The sequence below is a fragment of the Rhinoraja longicauda genome, chromosome 26 (assembly GCF_053455715.1).
Source record: "Rhinoraja longicauda isolate Sanriku21f chromosome 26, sRhiLon1.1, whole genome shotgun sequence".
Classification (NCBI taxonomy): domain Eukaryota; kingdom Metazoa; phylum Chordata; class Chondrichthyes; order Rajiformes; family Arhynchobatidae; genus Rhinoraja; species Rhinoraja longicauda.
In genome coordinates this window covers 25,684,391-25,703,775 of record NC_135978.1, presented here as the reverse complement: position 1 = coordinate 25,703,775, position 19,385 = coordinate 25,684,391, and positions in this window count along the sequence as shown.

The window sequence follows — 19,385 nt, the reverse complement described above, 5'->3', positions numbered from 1 at the left end:
GCTTAAACTCAGAATAGAGAACAAACTGCTGGAGGAACTCTGCGGGTCGGGCACCATTTATGGAGGGAAATGGACCGGTGACATGTTGGTGTGTCGGGTCCAGATCAATAGATCTCTTCTAAGTCAGAGAGTCGACGGTTCAAGTCCCACCTCAGAGGCTGGACAATACTTTCCTCCAATGCAGAAGCCTCCCAGTGAAGTACCAGGCAATCTTCCAACCTACCTCCTTGTAGGCAAAGGACTTGATTAGTACGGATGTCAGGGTTCCAGGAGAAGGCAGATGAATGGCGTTGAGAGGGAAACATAGATCAGCCATGATTGAATGGTGGAGTAGAGTTGATGGGCCGAAGGGCCTATTTCTGCTACTAGAACCTATGAGCTTATGAACTGAGATACCTCCAAGGAAGAAATGTGTTGTTTTTCAAATTAGACAAAAAACTAAGACACGAGGTGCTGTAGAAACGCAACGGGTCAGGCGGCATCCTTGGAGAACATGGATAGGTAACATTTCAGGCCGAGGACCTTCCTCAAACTGATTGTTGTAGTGAGGAGAAAGCTGGAAGAGAATTGGGGATGGGACAAAGCCTGGCAAGTGACAGGTGGATACAGGTGAGGAGGGGGGGGGGGGGGGGGGGGGGGGGGAGGGATTGATGATCGGCAGATGGGTGGAAAGCCAGAGATGAAAAGACAACAGGTGGTGAGATAATCAAGAACCAGAGGACATAGGTTGAAGGTGAGGGGAGAAAGATCTAATAGGAACCTGAGGGGCAACTTGTTCACACAGTGGGAGTGGCTTTCCTGAGGCCAAGACATGTCATAGCTGCCAGAAGGTCTATTCTTAACACCCTCACCCAAAGCCCCACATTTATTTGGACTGTGAGGAGCCAGGCTTTAGAATGAAAGTCAGAGTCAGGCCACATGCAAATTGGAGGAGCAGCACCTTCATATTTTGCTTGGGCAGCAAACAACCCATCGGATTTCTCTAATGTCTCCAATCAATATTGATTTATCTCATATCATATCATATCATATCATATATCTACAGCCGGAAACAGGCCTTTTCGGCCCTCCAAGTCCGTGCCGCCCAGCGATCCCCGCACATTAACACTATCCTACACCCACTAGGGACAATTTTTTAAAAACATTTTACCCAGCCAATTAACCTACATACCTGTACGTCTTTGGAGTGTGGGAGGAAACCGAAGATCTCGGAGAAAACCCACGCAGGTCACGGGGAGAACGTACAAACTCCTTACAGTGCAGCACCCGTAGTCAGGATCGAACCTGAGTCTCCGGTGCTGCATTCGCTGTAAAGCAGCAACTCTACCGCTGCGCTACCGTGCCGCCCATGTCAAGTGGCCCTGTCATGTCAAGTGGCCCTGCATTCCCTCTCCCCCCCCCCCCCCAAACATCCTACTAGTTTCACTGTTCACATCCCTGTATCCCTCTCGTTATCACCTCTTCCCCAGCCAACAATGGGCCGTTGTGGGCTCCACCCTTCCTTGGTCATCTGTTGCCGGCCCTGATCTGTTCTGGTTTTTTTTTCCTACCTCCAGTTCCCTGCCCCCTCTACTTTCAGTCTGACGAAAGGTTCTGACCCGAAACGTCACCCATCCCTTTTCTCCAGAGATGCTGCCCAATCCGTGGAGATACTCCAGCACTTTGTATCTTCTCTGTATGAATGCAGGTCTGGCACTTTCCTATCTAACGCCATCAGTGCGATTCGGTCGGTCTTGTCAGGGGCCAGCGGAGTCTTGGTGTACGGCCCTTACAGATGCCCCTGGCCCGTAGGAGGGCCACTCTCTTCTACCACCCAGTCCCACGTTAGTAACCTTGGCCTTTAATCAGCCTGCGAGCCTCGTATCGCCTCAAACGTGCTTGACAGATAGAAGTTATGGTTAATTCTTCCGAGACCCATTTTCACTAGCAGAAGTTTTATTTTTAGATTCGAGGCAATGTTTTAAGCTGACACTCTCTTTTAAATTCAACAAAAATAAAATCACTATTTGGCCGACACATAATTTTATTGAAGTTGCAGGCGAAAGTAAAAATTATTAATCTCTCACCAATTTGTTCTATCATTCTTTGCAGCTGCCACCAGGTTCTTAATCAGGCTCTGCGGTTATTGAGTCAGAGAGTTGTACAGCGCCGATACAGTCCCTTCAGCCCAACTCTTCCATACTGATCAAATTGCCTAGTTCCACTTGCCTAGGCAATTATCCCTCCAACATGCATTTCCTCTCCATGTTCCTGTCTATTAGTTTAGAGGTACAGCACAGAAACAGGCCCTACAGTCCACTGAGTCCACACCGATCAGCGATCACCCCATACACAGGTTCTATCCTACACACTAGCGACAATTTACAGAAGCCATTTTACCTACAAACCTGCACGCCTTTGGGATGTGGGAGGAAACCGGAGCACCCGGAGAAAACCCACACGGTCACAGGGGGAAGGTACAAACTCCATACTTACAGCACCCGTGGTCATGATCGAACCTGGGTCTCTGGTGGCGTGAGGCAGCAACTCTACCGCTGCACCGCCCAGCCGTAATTGTGTCTGCCTCTACCACTGCGTCTGGAAGCTCGTTCCATTTACTCCCTGCCCACCGTGCGGACAAAAGCTACCCCTCGGGCTCCTTTTAAATCTTTCTCCTCTCACCGTAAACCTGTGCCCTCCAGTTGAGCGTCCACCAGAGACCACGTGCCATTGGTGAATCACTGGGTCAAAGGGCAGGGGACCTCTCAGTCGCGTCCCGGCTAATATCTGCCCCATCAGTCACCATCACGACAATAATCATGATAATAACAAGGAGTTGCGGATGCTGGTTTATACCAAGTTCCCACCACCCTCTGTGTAAAAAACACTAGCCCCACACATCTCTATTATATGTTCCCCCTCTCACCTTATAGTTATGCCCTATTGACAAAGGTAAAAACACAGAAAGAGGCCATTTGGCACATTTTGATATACATATTCTGGGGTTTACACAGCTCATCTTTGGTAGTTAACAATGGATCTGCTTCCATCATTGTTCCAAATCACCATTCACTGAGTCAAATCAATAAACCCGCACCAGGTCTGGTTATTTGATAAATCCTGGATCTTCTGCCACTGTTTAGTTTAGTTTAAAGATACAGCGTGGAAACAGGCCCTTCGGCCCACCGAGTCAACGCCAACCAGTGATCCCCGCACACTAACACTATCCTACACACACTAGGGACAATTTACAATTTTACCAAGCCAATTAACCTACAAACTTTTACCTCCTTGGAGTGTGGGAGGAAACCGGAGATCCCTAAGAAAACCTTGCACAGGTCACAGGGAGAACGTACAAACTCGCCTATAGTCAGCACCCGTTGTCAGGATTGAACCCGGGTCTCAGGCGCAGTAAGGCAGCAACTCTACTGCTGTACCACTGTGACCTGGATATTTTCAAATGGTTTAGAATAACAATGACATCTTCATTTAATCTCCTCTGCTCTCAGTTAAACAATCCAGCTTCTCTAAAAATAGACACAGAGTGCTGGAGTAACTCAGCGGGTCAGGCAGCATCGCAGGGGAACATGGATAGGTGACGTTGTGGGTCGGGACTCTTCTTCAGACTGATTGCAGGGAAAGAAAGCTGGGGCCGGAGAGTGCACAGCCAGTAAGCGGTGAACACAAGCGAAGGGGTGATCTGATAGGCAGATTGTTGGAGAAAGACCAGAGATGAAAAACAGTTGTGAGCCGGAAAATGACACAAAGAGTTGCGAATTGTGAGACTCAAGGTCAAACAAGTTGTGAATTGTGTAGGCATTGGAAGGGATGCAGGGGGAAGGGAGAAAAAGGGGCTAAGTTCAGCCAGGGTTCAGGGGAGGAGGGGGAAAGAGAGGAGGGGTAGTGGGGGGAAGTAAAAGGGGGGGGCTCGAAGAAGAAGTGGGAAGGGGGAAAGGGCTGTTTGTTCGTTAGTTACGTAAAATTAGAGAATTAAATGTTCATACCGTTGGATTGCAAGCTACCCAAGTGGAATACGAGGTGCTTACTTTTGTTTAGTTTAGAAATACAGTGTGGAAACAGGCCCTTCGGCCCACCGAGTTCGCACCGACCACCGATCACCGTACTCCAGCTCTATGTTATCCCAGTTTCACATCTTCAACAGTTCAACAGTTCAACAGTTCAACAGAGCTTTATTTGTCATTCGGTACCAAGGTACCGAACGAAACTACATAGCAGTCACACACAAAAAAGAACACAAGACACATGATCCCAACACAAACGTCCATCACAGTGACTCCAAACACCCCCTCACTGTGATGGAGGCAACAAAACTTCCACTCTCTTCCCCACGCCCACGGACAGACAGCTCGTCCCCGACCGACCCGCACAGTCCCCGCAAGGGGATGGAAGTCCCCGCGGCCGAGTCGCACCGGGCGCTGAGACGTCTCGCGGCCGAACCGGGCGGTGGAAGGCCCCGCGACCGAGCCGTGGGCAGCTAAGTCCCGTGGCCGAGCCGCACCGGGCGATGTTAAGTCAGCGGCCGATCCGCACCGGGCGATGTTAGGTCCCACGGCCAAGCCGCACCGGGCGATGTTAAGTCCAGCGGCCGAGCCGCACCAGCGATGAAAAGTCTTACACGCTAGGGGCAATTTGCAGAAGCCAAATAACCTACAAACCTGCATGCCTTTGGTGCATGGGAGAAAACCAAAACTCCCAGAGTAAACCCACGCAAGTAAACTCACGGGCAGAACATGCAAACTCCGTACAGACAGCACCAGTAGTCAGGATCTCACCCTGGTCTCTGACGCTGCTAGGCAGCAACTCTACCACTGCGCCACTGTTCCTCAAGTTTGCGTGTGGCTTCTCTCTGGCTGTGGAGGAGGCCCACGATGGAAAGATAGGTACGGGAATGGGGAGGGGAGTTGATGTGGTTAGCAACCGGGAGACAGTAACAGTGTCGTTCAGATGCCTAAAGGGCCTGTCCCAGTTACGCGATTTCTAAGGCGACTGCCGGCGACTGCCAAAGTCGTAGCAGATCGGCGAAATTTTCTTTTACCCTACGACAATGACCACGACAATGCCGAGTCAGGTCGATACAAGCTACTTCTTTTGTGAAACTAGCACCTGGCTAAGAGGTTACACCGTCTTCGGAAACATCGCAAAATTCCCACGCTTACCTGACCGTCAAACTGCCGCCTCCAATCTACCCGTCAATTGTCCTGAATTGGTTAAACAATACTATCTTCTGGTATCTTCAAATGCCTTTTCTTAATTTAATATTACGTGTTTCTAAATGCATCTGCGACAACCTAGCAAACCTGGGGACAGCATGCGACAGCGCCCGCAATGAGCTACGATACCTGGCGACAAGCCAGCTGTCGCCGAGAAATTTCTATCTGGAATTTTTTTCCGCGACGCGCCGAGATCAGCTACGATTCATTGAAGACTCCTCACGGTCATGCCCGCGACACCCCGGCGATCGTTCGGCGACAGCCTAGTCGCCGGCAGTCGCCTTAAAATTGCCTACGTGGGACTGGCCCTTTAAGCTACAATGTAGAGACGAGAGGCAACTGAAAAATAATCGGGTGATGCGGGTTCTGTCATATTGCTGCTTGTGGGAGCTTGCTGTGCACGAATTGGCCTTCATCAGAAGACTGTCTGCCACTTCAGAAACAACTTCATCAGCTGTGTGACAACTGGGCAGTCCTGAGCTCGAGAAAGGCACTATATGAATGCAAGATCTTTATTCACAGTAATTAAAGGAGACAGAATTTCAGTTCCAAGGAATAAAAACTGCTGAAAGCAGTTTCTTTAAAATAAAATATTTATTGCGTCTAAATCAGTGCCTGTCGTTGTGTTCTGTCACAGCAGCTGGTACAGGCAGATACATTATTAATCACTTTGGGTTTTTCACATGCTTAATTTAGGCATTAAAAACTTTGCACGCATCAGAGTATTTGTTGTGGCCAATCATTTAGCCTGCAGTTTCTTAGGATTGCAGGACCGTGTTCTTGCTTGGATTACTGCAAGGCTTTTAAGGTCATCAGACCACTGAAGATTTTTTGCAGCTGATTGTGAAACTCTGTCATATGGTCATAAGGTCATGCAATAGGAGCAGAATTAGGCCATTCGGCCCATCAAGTTTATTCCGCCATTCAATCATGGCTGATCGATCTCTTCCTCCTAACCCCATTCTCCTGCCTCGAGTACTGTGTGCAGTTTTGGTCTCCAAATTTGAGGAAGGATATTCTTGCTATTGAGGGCGTGCAGCGTAGGTTTACTAGGTTAATTCCCGGAATGGCAGGACTGTCATATGTTGAAAGACTGGAGCGACTAGGTTTGTATACACTGGAATTTAGAAGGATGAGAGGGGATCTTATCGTAACATATAAGATTATTAAGGGTTTGGACACGTTAGAGGCAGCTTCTCTAGATGTCCATTTCTCTACATTGGCGAGACCAAACGCAGGCTCGGCGATCGTTTCGCTCAACACCTTCGCTCAGTCCGTCTTAACCAACCTGATCTCCCGGTGGCTGAGCACTTCAACTCCCCCTCCCACTCCCAGTCTGACCTTTCTGTCATGGGCCTCCTCCAGTGCCATAGTGAGGCCCCCTGGAAATTGGAGGAACAGCACCTCATATTTCGCTTGGGCAGCTTGCAGCCCAGCGGTATGAACATTGACTTCTCCAAATTTAGATAGTTCCTCTGTCCCATTCTTCCCCTCCCCTTCCCAGTTCCCCCACTGTCTTCCTGTCTCCACCTATATCCTTTCTTTGTCCCGCCCCCCTGACATCAGTCTGAAGAAGGGTCTCGACTCGAAACGTCACCCATTCCCTCTCTCCTAGATGCTGCCTGACCTGCTGAGTTACTCCAGCATTTTGTGATACCTTCGATTTGTACCAGCATCTGCAGTTATCTTCCTGACAATAGTAAATCAATGCCATTACCAATTGCAACATGGCAGTGCATGGCTACGGTCAGAATGATAAAGTGATGAGGCTTTGATTGCCAGGGATTAACGGGACGGGATTAACATATGCTGAGTGTTTAAAGGCACTGGGCCTGTACTCGCTGGAGTTTAGAAGGATGAGGGGGGACTGCATTGAAACTTACCGAATGGTGAAAGGCGTGGAGAGAGTGGATGTGGAGAGGATGTTTCCACTAGTGGTAAAGTCTTGGACCAGAGGCCATAGCCTTAGAATACAATTACCTACCGTTAGGAAGGAGATGAGGAGGAATTTCTTTGGTCAGAGGGTGGTGAATCTGTGGAATTCCTTGCCACAGAAGGCTGTGGAGGCCAAGTCAGTGGATATTTGTAAAGCAGAGATTGATAGATTCTTGCTTAGTACGGGTGTCAGGGGTCATGGGGAGAAGGCAGGAGAATAGGGTTGAGAGAAGAAGATAGACATGCCATGATTGAATGGCGGAGTAGACTTGATGGGCCGAACGGCCTAATTCTGCTGCTAGAATTTATGACATTTCGAGTTAACTGTATTGGTTCCCAGAATTAGGCCGTGACTTACAGGACATCTGACAGAGTGGAGGGGAGGTCACGAAGCGATGAGGAGCAGGACACATTCTGCACGGTGTCTTCACATGCGCCTGTGCTGTTACTGGTAGGGAGTTGTGGTGTCAGTCGTGAGTTACTACTTGTGTCCAGTTACAATCTATCATGATGCATCACAACCACGGATATCAAACTATGAGAGGCATAGAAAATATGTAAAATTATCAGGCATAGATAGGGTAGAGAGTCACAACCTTTTTCCCAGGGTGAAAATGTCAAAGACTAGAGGGTATAGCTTTAAGGTGAGAGGGGCAAAGTTTAAAGGAGATTTGCACGGCATTTTTTTTAAAATACAGAGAGAGATGGATGCCTGGAACGTGTGTCGGGGGTGGTGGTGGACGCAGATACGGTAGAAACATAGAAACATAGAAAATAGGTGCAGGAGGAGGCCATTCGGCCCTTCGAGCCTGCACCGCCATTCAATATGATCATGGCTGATCATCCAACTCAGTATCCCGTACCTGCCTTCTCTCCATACCCCCTGATCCCTTTAGCCACAAGGGCCACATCTAACTCCCTCTTAAATATAGCCAATGAACTGGCCTCAACTACCTTCTGTGGCAGAGAATTCCACAGATTCACCACTCTCTGTGTGAAAAAAAAGTTCTCATCTCGGTCCTAAAAGACTTCCCCCTTATCCTTAAACTGTGACCCCTTGTTCTGGACTGCCCCAACCTCAGGAACAATCTTCCTGAATCTAGCCTGTCCAACCCCTTAAGAATTTTGTAAGTTTCTATAAGATCCCCCCTCAATCTTCTAAATTCCAGCGAGTACAAGCCGAGTCTATCTAGTCTTTCTTCATATGAAAGTCCTGCCATCCCAGGAATCAATCTGGTAGAGGCATTTGAGAGACTATTCGATAGACACATGGATGCGTGGATTGGAGGGATATGGATTACGTGCAGGCAGTCGAGAGTTGGTCTTGGCATCAGGTTCAGCATGGACATTGTGGGCCGAAGGATCTGTTCCTGTGCTGTACTGTTCTCTGTTCTATGTTCCAACTTGGTTTGGCAACAGCTCCACACATGTCTCCTTGGCACGCGATGAACCTTTGCGTTGTGATTTAAGGAACCAAGCCTGCATTGTGTATGACTAGGCTTGGATTTAATGCAAAGGGGCAAAATCGTGTCTGTCTCTGCGTGAACAATTTGCGTGGTTTTTGCAGGGGTTCTGTGACTTTTCTCCTGTGAAGTAAACCATTTACTTTGAGAGGATGATGTTGTAGCTCAAAGGAATCAAGCCCCAGAAAATGATACGCGAATGATTACATTCAGACATTGTAAGTTAATGAGTTCATAAGTTCAAGGTGCAGAATTAGGCCATTTGGCTCATCGAGTCATTCAATCATGGCTGATCTATCTTTTCGCCTCAACCTCATTCTCCTGCCACCTCCCCACAACCCCTGACACCCGTACTAATCAGGAATCTCTCAATCTCCGCCTTTAAAATATCCATTGACTTGGCCTCCACAGCTGTCTGTGGCAATGGATTCCACAGATTCACCACCCTCTGACTAAAGGAATTATTTCTCATCTCCTTTCTAAAGGTACGACCTTTAATTCTGAGGCTATGGCCTCTGGTCCTGGACTCTCCACATCCACTCTATCCAGCCCTTTCACTATTCGGTACGTTTCAATGAAGTCCCCCCTTCATCCTTCTAAACTCCAGTGAGTACACCCTCATCATATGTTAATCCCGTCCCGTTAATCCCTGGCAATCAAAGCCTCATCACTTTATCATTCTGACTGTAGCCATCCAATTCCCTATTGCGATTGGTAATGGCATTGATTCATTATTGTCACGCGTACCGACACAGTGATAAACGTTGCCACATCACGGTGGCGCAGCGGTAGAGTTGCTGCCTTACAGCGAATGCAGCGCCGGAGACCCGGGTTCCACCCTGACTACAGGTGCTGTCTGTGTGGAGTTTGTACGTTCTCCCCGTGACCTGCATGCGTTTTCTCCGAGATCTTCCGTTTCCTCCAACACTCCAAAGATATTTAGGTTTGTAGGTTGATTGGGCGGTAAATGTAAAAATTGTCCCTAGTGGGTGTAGGATGGTGTTGATCCGTGATAGTGGGGATCGCTGGTCGACGCAGACTCGGTGGGCCGAAGGGCCTGTTTCCGCGCTGTATCTCTGAAACTAAAACTAAAACTAATCATATCATATCAAATGCTCATCATATGATAGTGACATCAGTACCTCTCTCAATGCCCATCTCTCAGGTGAGATGTTAAACCTGGCAGGTCGGGGCGGGGGTTGGGGAGGATTCCAAGGGTCCATGTTGAGATTCTCCCCAGCAGCCAAGGGACGCACTCAAAATACAATCACAGCATTTCTGTTTACTCTGTTGCTGGTTCTGGGATCTTGCTGTGTACACATTGGCTTCCCCCAACTCCTATAGTGCAACAGGGAATGGAGGAATATGGATGACAGACACAAAATGCTGGAATAACTCAGAGGGATGGGAAGCATCTCTGGAGAGAAGGAATGGGTGATGTTTCAGGTCGAGACCCTTCTTCAGACAAGTTGGATTATGAGCAGCCAGGTAAGAGTTGGTCTTGACATCAAGTTCGGCACGGACATTGTGGGCCGAAGGGCCTGTTCCTGTGCTGTACTGTTCTCTGTTCTACGTTCTCACTCCATTCACATTTTAAAAGGACATGACTGATTGAAAGTTCCACAACCTAGAAAATGATCTAGATCGTTTGATCTAGATCCCCAAAATCTCTTTTATTTCAAGAAAGCTGCTTTTCTGATTTCTGATCCCATGTTTGTGTCTGGGATTCGTGAAAGACAGTGAGAATAGTGAAAGGTCTGGATAGAGTGGATGTGGTGAGGATGTTTCCACCGGTGGGAGAGTCCAGGACCAGAGGCCAGACATACCTTTAGAAAGGAGATGAGAAGGTATTTCTTTAGTCAGAGGTGGTGAATCTGCAGAATTCATTGCCATTTAAACTTAGAAATGTAGAAAATAGGTGCAGGAGTAGGCCATTCGGCCCTTTGAGCCAGCACCGCCATTTAATATGATCATAGCTGGTCATCCAAAATCAGTACCCCGTTCCTGCTTTCTCCCCATATCCCCTGATTCCGTTAGCACTCAGAACTAATTCTAGTGAGTTGGCCTCCACTGCCTTCTGTGGCAGAGAATTCCACAGGTTCACAACTCTCTGGGTGAAAAAGTTTTTCCTACACGGCCTACCCATTATTCTTACACAGTGACCCCTGGTTCTGGACTCCCCCAACATGGGGAACATTTTTCCTGCAGCTAGCCTGTCCAATCCCTTAAGAATTTGATATGTCTCTGTAAGGTTGTGGAGGCCGCCAATGGATATTTTAAAGGCGGAGATTGATAGATTCCTGATTAGTACGCGTGTCAGGGGTTATGGGGTGAAGGCAGGAGAATGGGGTTGAGGGGGGAAAGATAGATCAGCCATGATTGAATGGCGGAGTAGACTTAATGGGCCGAATGATCCTATCACATGAATTTATGGGACCGCAGGTACCCAGGTGAATTAATCTGTTCCCGAGCTCCAATGGTGTAGGGATGTTGGGGCTTCCTCTGTTCTCTGCAGCCCTTTCGTTTGGTTACATTTGTTTGGTTTCTTGCACGGCAGTGCCTCTGAATCTTTTCCGCCACCCATCTGAATCTATCTTCTGAAATAGCTCCAGTCATTCAGCTTTCAGTAGGAACACAAACCACCTTAACAAAAATTGCCCTTGGATTCACTTATATAAACGTTATTCGTCTGAATATGGAGAGAGAGAGGTATATATTGGGAGACGGTGCACTCTGTGAGACAATGTGCCATACAGCACAGACAAGTACGAGTTCATTTGCCAGCCTTTTTGTTTTGAGTCCCAGAAATGTCTCATTTATGATTAACTCACGGCTGTTGTTTGAAGGAACAAATTGAGAAAACAGTGAGGTCTAAATTCAGTGTTTTCCACTGTGCCTCGATGACGATCGTGGCCGCTCACTTACTTCCGCTGCATTCGATGCTCCTGCATATGACGAACACATTGTAATCTTGAACATACCTCTGGAGGAATGTTCCAAATGTCTCCACTGTGACACATCGCACTTTGCTTCAAGTGCCGATATAAAAATAAAAGGCTGCACATTGTGACAATCCGACAGGCAGTGCAGAGCCGACTGGTAAATTCTTCTGTCAACTGAGCGTGAGGACCACGCTCGTGTGGTGTCCTCGCCGACCATCCATCGTCCGTTCGCACCAGTTCCATGTTATCCCGCCTTCTCACCCACCCCCCACGCGCCAAGGGTGATTTTACAGAGGCCAATTACCCTACAAACCTGCGGGAATTTGGGATGCGCGAGGTAACCGGAGCGCACCGGAGAAATCCGCCTGGTCACAGGGAGAAGGTTCAAACTCCGCGCTGACAGCACCCGGGGTCAGGATCGAACCCGGGTCTCCGGCACGGTGAGGCAGCGGCTTTACCAGCTGCACCACTGTGCCGCCCAAAGTCAGGAGGCTGAGGGGTGACCTTATAGATGCTTATAAATTCATGAGGGACATAGAAAGGATGAATAGACACCGTCTTTTCCCCAAGCTAGGGGAATCTAAAATTAGAGGGCAGAGGTCTAAGATGAGTGGACAAAGATTGAAAAGGGACCAGAGAGGTAGGTTTTTCACAGAGAGGGTGGAGTGTATATGGAGCCAGCTGTCAGAGACATATGGGTCTTGGAACATAGGAGGTGGAATAAGGGCTTGCTCTGCAGGGCAGCACGGTGGTGCAGCGGTAGGGCTAATGCCTTACAGCGCCAGAGACCCCGGTTAGACCCTGACTACGGGTGCCGTCTGTACGGAGTTTGTATGTTCACCCTGTGACCTGCATGGGTTTTCTCTGAGATCTTCGGTTTCTCCCCACACTCCAAAGACGTACAGGTTTGTAGGCTAATTGGCTTGGTATAAATGTATATATGTAAATATTGGCCGTAGTGTAAGTAGGATCGTGTTAATGTGCGAGGATCGTTGGTCGGTGAGGACTCAGTGGGCCGAAGGGCCTGTTTCCACGCTGTATCTCTAAACTAAACTAAACTAAGGATGTGGTAAGGACAGGTGCAATTACAACATTTAAAAGACACCTGGACAGGTACATGGACAGGTACATGGGCAGGAGAGGTTTGGAGAGACATGAGCCGGGCGCAGGCAAGTTGGACTAGCTCCGTTGGGCAACTTGGTCGGCATGGTCGAGTTGGGCCGAAGGGCCTGTTTCCCTGCTGTATTTCTCCATGACACTAGAATTCAGTCCTTTAAACAGAATGTTTTCAGAGTAAATTGGCTTTGTTTACAGTGCAATAAGTTGTCTTCTGAGAGTCAATAAATACTCAATACCAAATATCATTGTAGATCCCAGGCAACAAGTTGTACAAGCCACTGATGTTCCAAATCAGCAGTGGTGTTGTAGCACCTCAGGTTTACACTTAATGATCCCAGAGAAGCCTTTCCCACTGAAACGTTCTACTTGCACTCACAGTCTCTTGCCCAGAGTAGGTGAATCGAGGACCAGAGGACATAGGTTTAAGGTGTAGGGGAAAAGATTTAATAGGAATCTGAGGGGTAACCTTTTTCACACAAAAGGTTGGTGGGTGTATGGAACAAGCTGCCAGAAGAGGGAGTTGAGGCAGGGACTATCACAACGTTTAAGAAACAGGTACGTGGATAGGACAGGTTTGGAGGGATATGGGCCAAACGCGGGCAGCTGGGACTAGTGTCGATGGGGCATGTTGGTCGGTGCGGGCAAGTTGGGCCGAAGGGCCTGTTTCCACACTGTATCACCCCATGACTCTATGACTGCACACATTCAAGGGGGGTGTTGAGGGAGGGGTTATTGAAGGTGAGCAAGGAAGTCACCTTCAACAATGGAGGAGAGTGGGGGGGAGAGAGAAGGGCTGATATAAAACAAGTTGAAGATACCGAGTGAGGATGTGGCATTATTCAAGTGATGTCCTTGTCACGCCCACAGAGATGGAGTCAAGAGGCATCTTTTAGGCTTTGGTTAAGACCGCATGTGGAGTATTGTGTGCAGTTCTGGTTGCCCCAGTGCAGGAAGGATGTAAAGGCTTTGGAAAGGGTGCTGACGATGATTACCAGGTTGATGAGAGGGCTTAGCAACAAGGAGAGGTTGGACAAACTTAGTTTGTTTTCTCTGGAGCACCAGAGGTCCAGGGGAGATCTAATGGAAACACATAAGGCATGGATAGGGTACACAATCAGATCCAGGGTGGACATGTTAAAGACTGGAGGGAATAACTTTAAGGTGAGAGGGACAAAGTTTAAAAGAGATGTGCGCGACAAGTTTTTTAATCCAGAGTGGTGGGTGCCTGCAATGCTCTTCTAGGGGTGTTGGTAAAAGCAGATACAATAGTGGTATTTGAGGCTTTTAGATAAGCACATGGATACGCAGGGAATGGAGGGCTATGAATCGTGCGTAGGCAGAGGAGAAGAGGTCATCTTGGAATCATATTCGGCACGGATACTGTGAGCTGAATGGCCTGTTCCCATGCTGTGCTGTTTTATACCAAAGATAGACACAAAGTGCTGGAGTAACTCAGCTGTTCGGCAGCATCTCTGGAGAAAAAAAGGATGGGTGACGTTTTGGGCTGGAAGAAGGGTCCCGACCTGAAACTTCTCCTGCCCATTCCCTACACTGTTGCTGCCTGACCTGCCGTTCCTCCAGCAGGTTGTGTTTTGAGCTTTAGCCAAAGTCTGGATGACCTCCCCAATGAAGAGGGAATACCTCCAGACATAATTCTTATCTGAAGTGCAGAATGACCACATGGCCCATATTATGGCCATATTATGGTCATCCCCGCAATCTGGAAACATCTCCCATGTGTCCTCATTATCCATTTTGTTTTTCACCGTACATTAAAAAATAATTAAGGGAAGAATCAGGTAACATTAATTAGGTAAAAAGCCGAGGAAAAACACTGGCTTCCCGATGTGCCGTACTCCTCTGTGGTACAGGTTCCAAGGACCCAGAGGGGAGGCAAAGCCTCATTAAATCGCTCCGTGCCTGGAACACGTTGGGTTTTGTGCATTCACTTCTGATTAATTCTTGGTCGTTTAAAAACATTGAGTGCCAATAATTAAACCGAGTCAAGGATGGTCTTGGATGACAACTGACAGCGCGATGTGACCTCAAAGTGCTCAGGGGTTGTGCAGCCCCCTCACAAACATGGGCATTTGTTTACCTCAGACACATGGAGCTGTAGATACTGGTTTATCGAAAGAGACACCAAGCACCAGAGTAACTCCGTGGGTCAGGCAGCATCTCTGGAGAACATGGATAGGTGACGTTTCGGATCGGGACACTTCGTCAGACTGGCTGTAGATGGGGGGAGAGTGGTGGAAGAAAGGTGGGGGATCAGCACATCATATTCCGCTTGTGTCGCTCACAACCCAATGGCTGTGAACATTGAATTGTCTCATCTTTGTTCACTAACCAATACCAACCCTTTCCCCTTCCCGCCATCCCCTTCCACCCACATCCCTTCCTCTGACTTAATGGTTTTGTGGCCCTTCACTCCTTATCTCCTTATCTCTAGTTGGTGTTGGTTTACTGTGGACACAAGGAACTGCAGATGCTGGTTTACAACAACAAAAAAGACACAAAGCGCGGGAGTAACTCCACAGGTCAGGCAGCAACTCTGGAGAACATGGATAGGTGACGTTTCGGGTCGGGATTGAAGAAGGGTGACATTATGTCTTGGAAGCAACTGCAGACGCTGGTTTAAACCAAAGATAGACACGGAATGCTGGAGTAACTCAGCGGGTCAGATAGCATCTCTGGAGAAAAGGAATAGGTCGAGATTCTGCATCAGACATGATGTTTATATATATGCTTACTCTTGTGTTTGAGGCTCTTTTGGCCATCTCGCTGTAACCTCCGACAGCCTGCCAAGAATTCTATGGCAGCCCAATTCCAACCTCTTGGCCATTCCCCTCTTTCGGCACAGTAAAGGGGTAGTGTGAGCAGGGCAAACTTGCCCTAGGCAAACTGCCCCAAGCAGGGCAATCTCACCCATGAAGGGGCATTGTACATGCGTTAATTCATTTATAAACTATTTACAGTTACACTGAACTCAAATCAAGGTAAAACTAAATTTTCCATCCACTGGTTTGCTGTGAAGATAATGAGTGCAGAATAGCTCCCGAGGGAATCTTGATGTGTGTTTTTTTTTTCGCAACAAAATAATGAGGATATAATCCTTTGCTGCTGAAACATGTTGTCTCTTTGATTGTTTCTCTCAGTGCTGGGGCCTGGCTTCGTAAACATTGGTCTCCATTCAGAGACTCGCTCACCTTTTAAAAAGGGAGGGAGAGAGAAAACGGGGAATTATAGACCAGTTAGCCTAACATCGGTAGTGGGGAAAATGCTAGAGTCAGTTATTAAAGATGTGATAGCATTACATTTGGAAAGTGGTGAAATCATCGGACAAAGTCAGCATGGATTTACCAAAGGCAAATCATGTCTGACGAATCTTATAGAATTTTTCGAGGATGTAACTAGTAGAGTGGATAAGGGAGAACCAGTCGATGTGTTATATCTGGACTTTCAGAAGGCCTTCGACAAGGTCCCACATAGGAGATTGGTGTACAAACTTAAAGCACACGGTATTGAGGGTTCAGTTTTGAGGTGGATAGAAAATTGGTTGGCGGACAGGAAGCAAAGAGTAGGAATAAACGGGTCCTTTTCGGAATGGCAGGCAGTGACTAGTGGGGTACCGCAAGGCTCAGTGCTGGGACCCCAGTTATTTACAGTGTATATTAATGATTTGGACGAGGGAATTGAATGCAACATCTCTAAGTTTGCGGATGACACGAAGCTGGGTGACAGTGTTAGCTGGGAGGAGGATGCTAGGAGGCTGCAGAGTGACTTGGATAGATTAGGCGAGTGGGCAAATGCATGGCAGATGCAATATAATGTGGATAAATGTGAGGTTATCCACTTTGGCGGCAAGAACAGGAAAGCAGAGTATTACCTGAATGGTGACCGATTGGGAGAAGGGGAGATGCAACGTGACCTGGGTGTCATGGTGCACCAGTCATTGAAAGCAAGCATGCAGGTGCAGCAGGCAGTGAAGAAAGCGAATGGTATGTTGGCATTCATAGCAAGAGGATTTGAGTTTAGGAGCAGGGAGGTTCTGCTGCAGTTGTACAGGGCCTTGGTGAGACCGCACCTGGAGTATTGTGTGCAGTTTTGGTCTCCTAACCTGAGGAAAGACGTTCTTGCCTTAGAGGGAGTACAGAGAAGGTTCACCAGATTAATCCCTGGGATGGCGGGACTTGCATATGAGGAAAGACTGGATAGACTGGGCTTGTACTCGCTGGAATTTAGAAGACTGAGGGGGGATCTTATAGAAACATATAAAATTCTTAAGGGGTTGGAGAGGCTAGATGCGGGAAGATTGTTCCCGATGTTGGGGGAGTCCAGAACCAGGGGTCACAGCTTAAGGATAAGGGGGAAGTCTTTTAGGACCGAGATGAGAAAACATTTCTTCACACAGAGAGTGGTGAGTCTGTGGAATTCTCAGCCACAGAAGGTAGTTGAGGCCAGTTTATTGGCTATATTTAAGAGGGAGTTAGATGTGGCCCTTTTTGCTAAAGGGATCAGGGGGTATGGAGAGAAGGCAGGTACAGGCTACTGAGCTGGATGATCAGCCATGATCATATTGAATGGTGGTGCAGGCTCGAAGGGCCAAATGGCCTACTCCTGCACCTATTTTCTATGTTTCTATGTTTCTATGTTTCTATGTTTCTATGTTGGCCATTCCTGAACCTGTGCCGCGGTGCTGTAGAAATATCCGCTGTGCAGTTTTAAGGGCGGCACAGTGGTGCAGCTGGTAGAGCTGCTGCCTCACAGCACCAGAGACTCGGGTTCGATCCTGACCTCTGTGTGGAGTTTGCACCTTCCCCCAATGATGGCAGGGATTTCTTCCGGATGCTCCGATTTCCTCCCACGTCCTAAAGGTGCGCAGGTTTGTAGGTTAATTGGCACTCTGTAAATTGCCCCCACTGTGTGTGGAGTGGATGGGGAAGTGGGATAACGTAGAACCAGTGTGAACAGGTGATTGATGGTTGGTGTGGACTCGGTGGGTGGAAGGGCCTGTTTCTACACTCTATCTCTAAATGAAACTAAACTCAAAGAAATGTAGACACAAAGAACTGCAGATGCTGGTTTACAAAAAAAAAGGCACAAAGTGCTGGAGTAACGTAGAAACTCTTGTGTATTGGATCAGTTTGGTCTACTATCTTACACTTCTGCTATCTTACATGAGTATGCCTAATGTATAAGTCATTGAACTGTATGCAAAAAGAAACTTAGGTACACTACCAATAAAGTGCCATTGAACCATTGTTGTTTGAGATATATATGTTGATGACTGAGATGTGTTTGTAGGTGGAATGATTAGTAAGTTTGTGGTTGACACACAAATTGGTGGTGTTTGTGGATATCGAGGAAGGATGTACCAGGACGTAGATCATGCAAACTCCACAGACGCAGCACCGGAGGTCAGCAATTGACCAGGGTTGCTGGCGCTGCAAGGCAGTAGTACTACCTGCCGCATCACCGTGTCGCACAGACAAAGGGCTACATTCGACTGGCCCGGAGTTGATTTCTTCAATGCGGACACAATGAACCGCAGGTGCTGGTTTACAGAATTTACAGATTTACAAAAAAAGACACAAAGTGCAGGAGTAACCCAATGGTTCGGGCAGCATCTCTGAAAGATATGGATAGGTGATGTTTCAGGTCGGGACCCTTCGTCAGACTGATTGTAGTAGGAGGGAGAAAGCTGGAAGAAAGGCAGGGGAACATCGCCTCGTATTCCGCTTGGGTAGCTTACTAATATTGGTATGAGGCAACTATCCAACATCAACCCTTTCCCCTTCCCCTTCCCTTTCCATCTATGTTCCTTCCTTTGACTTCACATTTAGTGCTTCTTCACTCCTTATCTCCTTATCTCATAGCCTTTTGTCAGTTTTTCATCCCGGCCTTTGTCCTCCCATCTGCCAAACAAACCCCCCTCACCTGTATCCACCTATCACTTGACCAGATTTTAACTGCCCCCATCACCCTTCCAGTTCAGTACCCCACCCCCCCCCACTGAAATCAGGCTGGAGAAGGATCCCAATCTGAAACGTCACCTGTCCGTGTGCTCCAGAGATATAAACGTCACCTGTCCGTGTGCTCCAGAGATGTTGCCTGGTGCATTGAGTTACTGCAGCACTTTGTGTCTTTTAAAACATTTCCTCAATGATCTCTTGTATTGCAACCTACAAAAATTCATTCAAGATTCATGCAGATTCATCCAAGACTCCACCGCCTACATCCTGCAGAGCCTGCGGCCTACTCCTCCAGCACCTGCCTCCTACTCCTCCAGCACCTGCCTCCTCACACGGAGTTTGCCTTTACTCCCTCGTCAACAGTACATTGAATTTACAAGGATTGCTCTCATTTCCAAATCACCCCAGGATCTTTCTCTGGAACCTCCTCCCCTCTTACCTCCCACTTCTGATCCCTGCCCCTCTGACTTTGTCATCTTGGTCATACAATTTTCCCTCTGCAGTACCTAGAAGAGTGCAGTGCATAGAACATAGCACAGGCCCCTTGGCTCACATTGTTTGTGTTGAACATGATGCCATGATAAACTACTCTCATCTGCCTGCACGTGACCCATATCCGTCCATTCCTTGCATATCCACCTGCCTATCTAAAACCCTCTTAAACACCACTATCGTATCTGCCTCCACCACCACCCGGGCAGCATGTTCCAGGTACCCACCACCCACTATATGAAAAAACTT